The sequence below is a fragment of the Podarcis gaigeae genome (genome assembly GCF_964106915.1).
Source record: "Podarcis gaigeae genome assembly, chromosome: 15".
Lineage (NCBI taxonomy): Eukaryota > Metazoa > Chordata > Lepidosauria > Squamata > Lacertidae > Podarcis > Podarcis gaigeae.
Window position 1 is genome coordinate 24,080,359 of NC_139692.1, and position 8,998 is coordinate 24,089,356.

General features: G+C 43.6%; 1 long non-coding RNA gene across 1 annotated transcript; it reads left to right on the forward strand.

The window, feature by feature from the left end:
* Positions 1-5,276: 5,276 nt before the first annotated feature.
* Positions 5,277-8,998, forward strand: LOC310832800. Its single transcript, XR_014558448.1, has 3 exons — positions 5,277-6,476; positions 6,920-7,030; positions 7,809-8,998. It is a non-coding gene; the product is annotated as an uncharacterized lncRNA (long non-coding RNA).

Sequence of the window (8,998 nt, forward strand, 5' to 3'; positions counted from 1 at the left end):
AAGTCCCTGCTCCTGCCAACCTAGCAGTTCGAAAGCATGTCAAAGTGCAAGTAGATAAATAGGTACCGCTCCAGTGGGAAGGTAAATGGCGTTTCCATACGCTGCTCTGGTTCGCCAGAAGCGGCTTAGTCATGCTGACCACATGACCTGGAAGCTGTACGCCGGCTCCCTTGGCCAATAAAGCGAGATGTGCACCGCAACCCCCAGGGTCAGCCACTACTGGACCTAATGGTCAGGGGTCCCTTTACCTTTACTTTTTACACCAGTTCAGACCATCAGGTGACTTATTTGTTTATCTTACTGCATTTGTATTCCACCTTGTATTTCCAAGGAGCTTCTCAATTAATCTCCACAACAACCCTGTGAAGTAGGTTAGGCTCAGAGGCAGTGACTGGCCCAAGGACACACAGAGAGCTTCATGGCTGAGTTGGGATTTGAACCCTGGTCTTAGTCTGACAATGGGACGCAGGTGGCGCTGTGGGTTAAAGCCTCAGCGCCTAGGACTTGTCGATCGAAAGGTTGGCGGTTCGAATCCCTGCGGCGGGGTGCGCTCCCGCTGCTCGATCCCAGCGCCTGCCAACCTAGCAGTTCGAAAGCACCTCCGGGTGCAAGTAGATAAATAGGGACCGCTTACCAGCGGGAAGGTAAACGGCGTTTCCGTGTGCAGCTCTGGCTTGCCAGAGCAGCGATGTCATGCTGGCCACGTGACCCGGAAGTGTCTCCGGACAGCGCTGGCCCCTGGCCTCTTAAGTGAGATGGGCGCACAACCCCAGAGTCTGTCAAGACTGGCCCGTACGGGCAGGGGTACCTTTACCTTTACCTTAGTCTGACACTCTAACCACTACACTATACCTACTTTCTCTTAGGCAGCTCACACAAATAACTGCTTTTCCATAAGGAATGTGCAGCTCTGCGATTTGTTGCAGTCATTTATTTTCCCACAAAATATAGGGAATTTTTAATTATGATGCTGTCATATCATATTTTTGCAGTCCTGCTGATTGAAGTGCCAGCAGTAAAATGTGGGCTTGGAAGGGTGCTTTTTTAGCACACGAGAAAAAGCGAAATTGGAATATTCTTACGACCCAGTGTTAATGAGAGGTTTCACTTGCTTGAACTGACTGTCTTGTTTGTCAGGATCTAGGTCTTTCAGTCAAGGAAAATTAATTCGTATAAATAGCTTTACTTGGGTTAGCTGAACAAAAAGATATAACAAGCCAGATCTGTGGTATGTTTTTGGAGCATGTATGAAAGTACAAAATTTGGTGAATATAGAAACATAGACTTACAACATTGTTTTAACAGCAACCAAGGAGAAGAGCAAAGAATAAGGGCTACCACCAGTCAGTAATGGGAATGAATTACACATTTCTCCAGAACTTCTTTGATGTTAGTGTTAACGGAAAAATCCGAGGGCTCCCTTGGACAAAACAAAGACACCAACCAGGATTTTGTTGTTGTTTAGTCGTTTAGTCGTGTCCGACTCTTCGTGACCCCATGGACCAGAGAACGCCAGGCACCTCTGTCCTCCACTGCCTCCCGCAGTTTGGTCAAACTCATGCTGGTAACCTCGAAAACACTATCCAACCATCTCGTCCTCTGCCGTCCCCTTCTCCTTGTGCCCTCCATCTTTCCCAACATCAGGGTCTTCTCCAGGGAGTCTTCTCTTCTCATGAGGTGGCCAAAGTACTGGAGCCTCAGCTTCACAATCTGTCCTTCCCCAACAATGTGTCCTATCCCCAATCTGTCCTATCCCCAATCAGGATAACTTGGAGCAAAACAGCAGCCTGTAGGCTTGGCCTTTATTGAACTGTTGCAAAGGGTGCTCCCCTCACTTGCAGGAGAGAGGAGGGACACAGAAAAAAAATGGTGTGCAAGGTCTTATAAAGACTTTTGAAATTCCCATCCTGTAGATCAAGACTGCCCCCAGAAACATCATACATACATCACAGAAAGGAGGGGTTGAGGGAGGAGTTGTGGTGGTAACCTGAGTGTCCTGTCACCTGGCTGGTTCCCCCTTTCCCCCTCCCCATGAGTACTTTCCAGGTGACAGAGGGGAGTTTGCAGTTTCCTGCCCCCAGAGGGAAGAGCTGATTATTGTCCTTTGTTCCAGTCCGTGCTGATCCACTCCCATATGCAAGTTCTTTGTGATCTTGATGGTCTTCTGTCTAGGACCATCAGGGTTGGCATAGTAACTGGGCAGGGCTCCTGTGGATGTGCTGGTATACTGAAGGGATTATGGCTGCCCTGTATCAAACTTTCCCCATTTTGTAGTCCTTCCTTCATGGAGTAAAATAAAAGTGGAACAGTGCAAATCCGATGTATGGTTGATTTTCTATGAATTTATAACAGAAGCGTAGCGTATGTAGTGTGTGAGTGTGAGTGTGAGTGTGAGTGTGTGTGAAGTTTGTACAAACTGAATGATTGGGGGGGGTGTTTCCTGCTACATTAGAATTAGGCAGTTCTGTGCCTCAGGATGAAAGTGAATGAAGTATTAGTAGGAGCAGTCATCTCTAACTCATTTTTATTCCCTACTTTGGTAAATACAAAAGCAACTTGTATTTAAATGAGCAAACAGGCCCTTAATTCCCAACCTCACCATTTAACATTTTATTTTACCTCATTAATTGAAGTTGGTGATCATTGATTAGTTAGCTAAAACTTGGCTGCTGCCACACAAGAACTGATGGTGCAACCCTAGAAGACACACATTGTAGCTGTGCAATGACGAGGAAGAATTGTAATGGCAGGCAAACACTTTTGCAAGGAAGTTGCTTTGCTGTTGCTTATTTCCTCACGAGGAACCCTGATAATCTCCTGAGGGATCTTCAATTTCCTCAGAACATTTGCAACACCCTGTTTTGGATATCCAGGAGCTGTAGTCATCCTTTTGGTGTGTGTGTGTTTTGTGTTCCTCCTACAGCTTTCCCATGGAAATCACACTCTTTACCACTGAATAGGACTGTGGAAAATTTGAAAGCCATTTGGTCCAATTCAGCAGTAAACCAGTGTTTTCCTGGGGGCAAGTGGAGGTGCACACATGCCCTAAAACAGAATCTATCTGCTAAAAAGAGTGGGACAATTAATAACAATTTAAAAATCACCAGCTCATAACAAAATAACAGCCCAGTCAGAAGTAAAACATGGCCAGAATTGCAACATAAAAATCAGACCTAAGAGTTGAAAGCTTTTAAAGGTCTAAGAAAATCAGATGCCTCATCTGGTGCTGGACCTCCCTGGGGATTGAGTTCTATCAAGGAAATGGCCCTCTCCCTTAATCAATAATCACCCACAAACAGAGAATGCAGGAGCTAAAAGTATGTGGTATTTGAAATTGGTAAACCGAATCAAGATGTTTTGCTCAAGACAAGCTGTATCTAAACATGACCTTGCCTCACCCCCAGTCTAGGTACCAAGAGCTTATCACGAGGCCAGTTTATGGGCTAGACTAGAGCATTTTTAAGCTATCAAGTGACTCTCCTCTTGTGAAGCAGTAAATCAAGATTACTCCTTCCTTATCATACCAACATGATAAGAAAGAGCAAGAAACAACAGAAAAATTGAAACGAAAAACAGTGTGCATAAACTAGCATCACAATTGATCACATTGAAAATGGAAGCCCATGTTGATGCAAACTGATTGTGTAAGTCAACCCTAATTTCCCTTGGACTGTAAGCTGCAAATCCAGCAGACTTTATGAACAGGCCGTTAGCTTTGAATATTTGTTTCCATGTTGATTTAGAGAGGGTGCAACAAAACAGACTAAATAAAGTTAGTAATTTTTCCTTATGAACAACTTACTGGTGGGGAACTGTCACTCATTGATAAAGGAGCCTGCTACATTTTTTCCCATACAGTAGTTGCTCTGTAGGCGATGCTTTACATACTCTGTGCTTTAAATACATGAATGCAAAGTCTGCATCAAGGCGATCCAAGTTATGGATCAAGGAAAAGCAGCTGACCAGAAGGAATTATGCAAAGTGGCACAGAATTATTTTGCTTCATTTTACCATCCTTCCTCTGATCAAGTGGTGGGGTGGCAGATTGCAAGAAACACGAAAACTCTACTCCCTGACCTTGGGCAATTCTATTAGTTCTCTTGACACCTGAGATTTCATTTGGCATTGCCCACATTTGCACTCATGAGGACTAGAAACTTGCTTTTTGAAAATGAAACAAAAGCAGAGATGCTGTATGTCAAATTCTGTGCCCAATGCAAAATTATGAACTATGTAAAAGACACACCAGCTCCCTGTGTTTTGTGTTGCTTTGTCTCTAAGCATCATCTGCTCATTTTGCAGAATATTTTAGGAAATCTCTGTGCTTCTGCTACTACATGCAAATTCATACTGTTGATATTTATGCCCCAGATTGCCATTCTGTGCAAGAGTCTGTTCATTTGGAAGGATAATATGCTTAATTGTCTAGCATCTGCTTCTCACCCTTTAAATCCTGGAATGCAACCAGAATTGTTTTCGTCCACTGCACTTCCAAGTTCAATACTATGCAATGTGGTGTGTTTGTGTCCTCTTCTATACACACCCAAAGCTTTTCTGTCCAGGGAAACAGAAATAGGTTTTTGAAGCCTATTCTTATTGCAATGATAGTGAAATAGGAAGAAACCAAGTCACATAAACTAGCAAGCTTAGGACGAGTTGCGCAAACTAGTTCTCGTAGAAAATATTTTGTGGGTTATGTGAGGACAGGTCCCCCCTCACCCTTGGATCTAAAAAAAATAAAACATCAAGGACACAGAAGAATGAAAACACCCAAATTGTGGACTTTATCTTCAAGACTTCCTAGAAATGCGGCTGCGATAAGGAAGGAGGTAGGGTAAATGACAACCTCAACACTGAACAACAGAACTAAATATTTTGTACTACTGTTTCAGGCATTGTCTGTGAAATGTTGGTGGGTTCCCATGAGGCAAGACACAGAGATAACAGCAAGAACCTTTATTGAACTACATAACTGGGAAACAGAAGCAAAGCAACTACTTATATACATTTCTGAAAGCCTGGGCCACTCCCACTCCCAATGCGATTGGCTGTCTAAACTTCCAATCTGCGAATCACTACTCAGAGTTCAAGGACCAATGGCAGTGACCAAAATCCTGAAATGTTCTGTGATTGGACATGTATCGAATCAGAACACAGGAGCTCAGAATCCTTAGTCCAGACTCAAGCTCAGGCAAACACAGACCACTGAATACATAACAGTCTGCATGTTATTATACCCGCTGTGGTAACAAAAGAAGTAGCTCTGCACTAGAGGAGGTTGGCCCCCTTCCCTCAACTGCCTGTTGTCTAGAGTGAAGTTGAGATGGTGTGAGAGCTAAAAGATAGAAGCAGGGGAGGCTACATGCTGAGCAGCTGGGAGACAGGGTCATGCCTGTTTTCTGCTTGAATCCAAGGCTGCAGCTTTGGGAGAAGCAAGACCTTATGGGGTGTTGATGCTGTGAGCCCCTTCATTGTAGGATCAGATTGTATATATGTGTAAATAAACCATATATCCTAAAGACGCCACAGTCTCCACCATCCCTCATTCTAAGGAAGCTGAACCCTGAGTAGGTAACTGCGTGGAACCCCTGGAGTTTTGCACTGCTCAGAGATTGGAGGGGTGTGTAACAATACTATACAGTGGTACCTCGGGTTACATACACTTCAGGTTACACACTCCGCTAACCCAGAAATAGTGCTTCAGGTTAAGAACTTTGCATCAGGATAAGAACAGAAATTGGGCTCCGGTGGTGCAGCGGCAGCAGGAGGCCCCATTAGCTAAAGTGGTGCTTCAGGTTAAGAACAGATTCAGGCTAAGAATGGACCTCCGGAACAAATTAAGTACTTAACCCGAGGTACCACTGTATATAGCAACATCAGTTATATGTTGCATCAGTTCACAAGAACCCCAGCTGCAACCCCCCCCCCCCCGCAAGATTCTCAATTGCAACAAGCTGTGAGAAAAGACAATAAATTATTGTTTAGAGAAAAGCATTTGGAAGAAGTGTTGGAATAAATATGTGGTTTTGGGGCTGGCAGGCAAGACAAAGTTGAAATTAACAGTTTTTAAACGGGCATTGCATTTTCCACATGGTATTCAGATCACAATCTCTCCTTGCCAAGTGGATTCCCATCACGAATATGTGGTCTTGCCTGTCACTTGTCACACGAAATGTCTCACATTCCTCCAGTGATTTGCCATAGCCTGTCAATCATCTCAGGTTCCAAGGCAAGAATCCCCCTCAACACATCCATCCTGCTGCTATTGCCTCTATTTTTAGCTCTCCAGCTGCCTCGGTGGAAGAAAGTTACAAAGGAGAAATGTGGTCATTTCTCAAGTGGTAACCTCTTCCCCCTTCCTTCTGCCAAGGAAAATAGGAAGGCTGTATCACTGTCTCCCTTCTGATTTTTTACCCAGGTGCTGAGTTATTTGCATCCAACAGCAAAGGCAGGAGAAAGAAAAGAGGTTAAAGCAGGTAACTGGTAACTCTGCAACTTTCTGGCCAGAGTTGACAGATTTATTCAGCTCTTTGTAGAGCAGTTAATAAATTTAGACCATAATCAAAGTATATCTTCGAGGCCCAGTCAAGCCACCTTCGGAATTTGGGCATGCCATCCTGTTTGTTAAGGACCAAGTGCACTTGGTCTGCGCTCTGAATGTCTGCGCTCTGTCTCCTGGGTTGGAGTCAGTGATATTGAACACCATTGCAGGAAACCACAGAGGGGGAAAGTGCTCCTTTGCTCAGGTCCTGCTTGGGGTTTTTGCATTGGCTCTGTTCATTAGAGCGTGCTGCTGGCAGTGGCAAGGTTGCAAGTTCGATCCCCGTATGGGACAGCTGCTTATTCCTGCTTTGTAGGGGGTTGGACTAGATGATCATTGGGGTCCCTTCCAGCTCTACAATTCTGTGATTCTATCTAGGTGGCCATTGTTGAGAAGAGGATACTGGACTAGATGGACCTTCGGCCTGAACCAGCAATGCTCTTTTCATGCTCTCATGTCTTCCTGTTTTCTCATCCCTGTAGAGGAAAGGTGAGAGTTTGTTTACTGCTGTTGCCCCTTGAGCAATTGTTTTCCTTTACAGAGTACAGCTTGTTCCTCTGAAACAGTAATCTGCCTGGGTTCTTATTTTGTTATATGGCACAGTCTTTGGAAGCAGCTGGTGTTACTCTAAGTATGCTAAATGGCCATGCTGCTCCATATTTGTTTCCAAAGGGATGGCATATTGATGTCTGATAATAACAACAACATCATCAAGAAGCCGTGCTCCATTTTTTTGTTTCCAAAGGGATGATATCTTGATGTCAAATAACAGTGTCATCAGGAAGCTGAACTAAGTCAAGCTGTCATCATGCTAAAAAGCTGCCTTGCTGTGTGACTGCATTAAGGTAGGGTGTGGGTGTAGCATAGAATGTCTGTATTGATCTTGTTTTCATTTCCCGGCTATATCTCCATACTAAATATGACATATTTCTATCTCAGGTGATTATATAATAAAAGCTCATAAAACATATCCCTTAGCAGAAATGTTGGTCCTAGTGGAAGACACCCTTACATGTACCATAACTGCCCCAGAACCCAATGCCATTTCTCATCCTTACATGTAACCCATTTCAAATGGCCTTCTGAGTAGAAAGTCTCATGCACAAAAACCCTTTCTACAGCATCATGAGAGAAAAGGGTTGGCTAAAAGGTTTTCAAGGTTTTCAATAAAATATACTAATTTGGATGGCCACTCCAGAAGGATACCATGGTGAATGCCACTGAGAGGTTGAGGAGAATTAACGACACATTTTCCCTGTCTCTCCAGACAGAGGTCAACATCCAGGGTGACCAAAGCAGTTTATGCGCCAAACCCCCAATTGAAATGGATCTAGGAAATCAGCTTCTTCCAAGAGCACCTGGATCTGGTCCAAAATAAATGTACAGGGATTGTCTGGGAAGCTGGAGCCCCCTTATTCTATCTGTCTTAACCTCTCTCAGCAAACACCCAAACTTCCAACAGAAATGACCTGAGATGACATTGCAGGGGAAACTGAATAACTCATCACTGCAACGTTTTGCCCAGTGTTTTCTATTCTGCAGTTCTTAAAAGCACAGTTTTGCTAACTGTTGCCTGGCATGACTGAGAACCCCATTCCATATAGAATTATGGATTTGTGAATGTGTGCTTTTAGAGAATGGAGACCTCACCTAACTCATGCACCAAGAGTAGTACTATGTTGAACTTCCAAGCAGTGCTCATGAGAATTTATTTTGAATTGTATCCAATTCATCCCTGCTGCATCTACCTCAAATTACTATGCAATATAACAAGCACTTTGCAGTTTTAGCAGCAAAAGCTTATTGTTGGTTCAAATGATGACCCTTAGCATAATAAAATGACTTCTAAAAAAATGAAGCCCTAAGTACTTAAATGAGCGATACTGTTTGAGTTGTCCAGAACCCATTTATACCGCTGGAGCCTTTTGGCAACTGCCACCGCTTGCAGTTATTGACAGATAAACCTTCCTACTTAGAACAACTTCCAAATTAGGAGAGTCATTTCATATCTACATGGGATAATGAAATAAGAGTCATATTGTCTGCATAAAGTGGCACTGGAATGCTTTGATTACCAACTAGGGAGGAGAAGAGAGCTCCTGCAACATTTATGTGGTCATTAAGTAATAGCAAGGCCAAAATGCAACCTTGTTTTACAGCCCATGATGCAAAAAAAAAAAAGGAAAAAGAATATGAAAGAAAGGATGCAAATTCATTTCGAATCCTAACATCAGTATTGGAATAGAGCTGTTGTAGAAGTAGCAGCAGTCCTTTATCCAACCAGGTGACTGCTTGTTCTCCCCCGCCCTCCCCTTAGACACTGCTTGTGAACAGAATTACAGGCAGATGAGAGATGGACAAATGCAACCTGCAGCTTTTTTGCTGGGCGGCTAATGCAGTTCTGAATAAGATAATTCAAAACAAAACACTGCTCAATTGTGCTAACATCCATTGAAA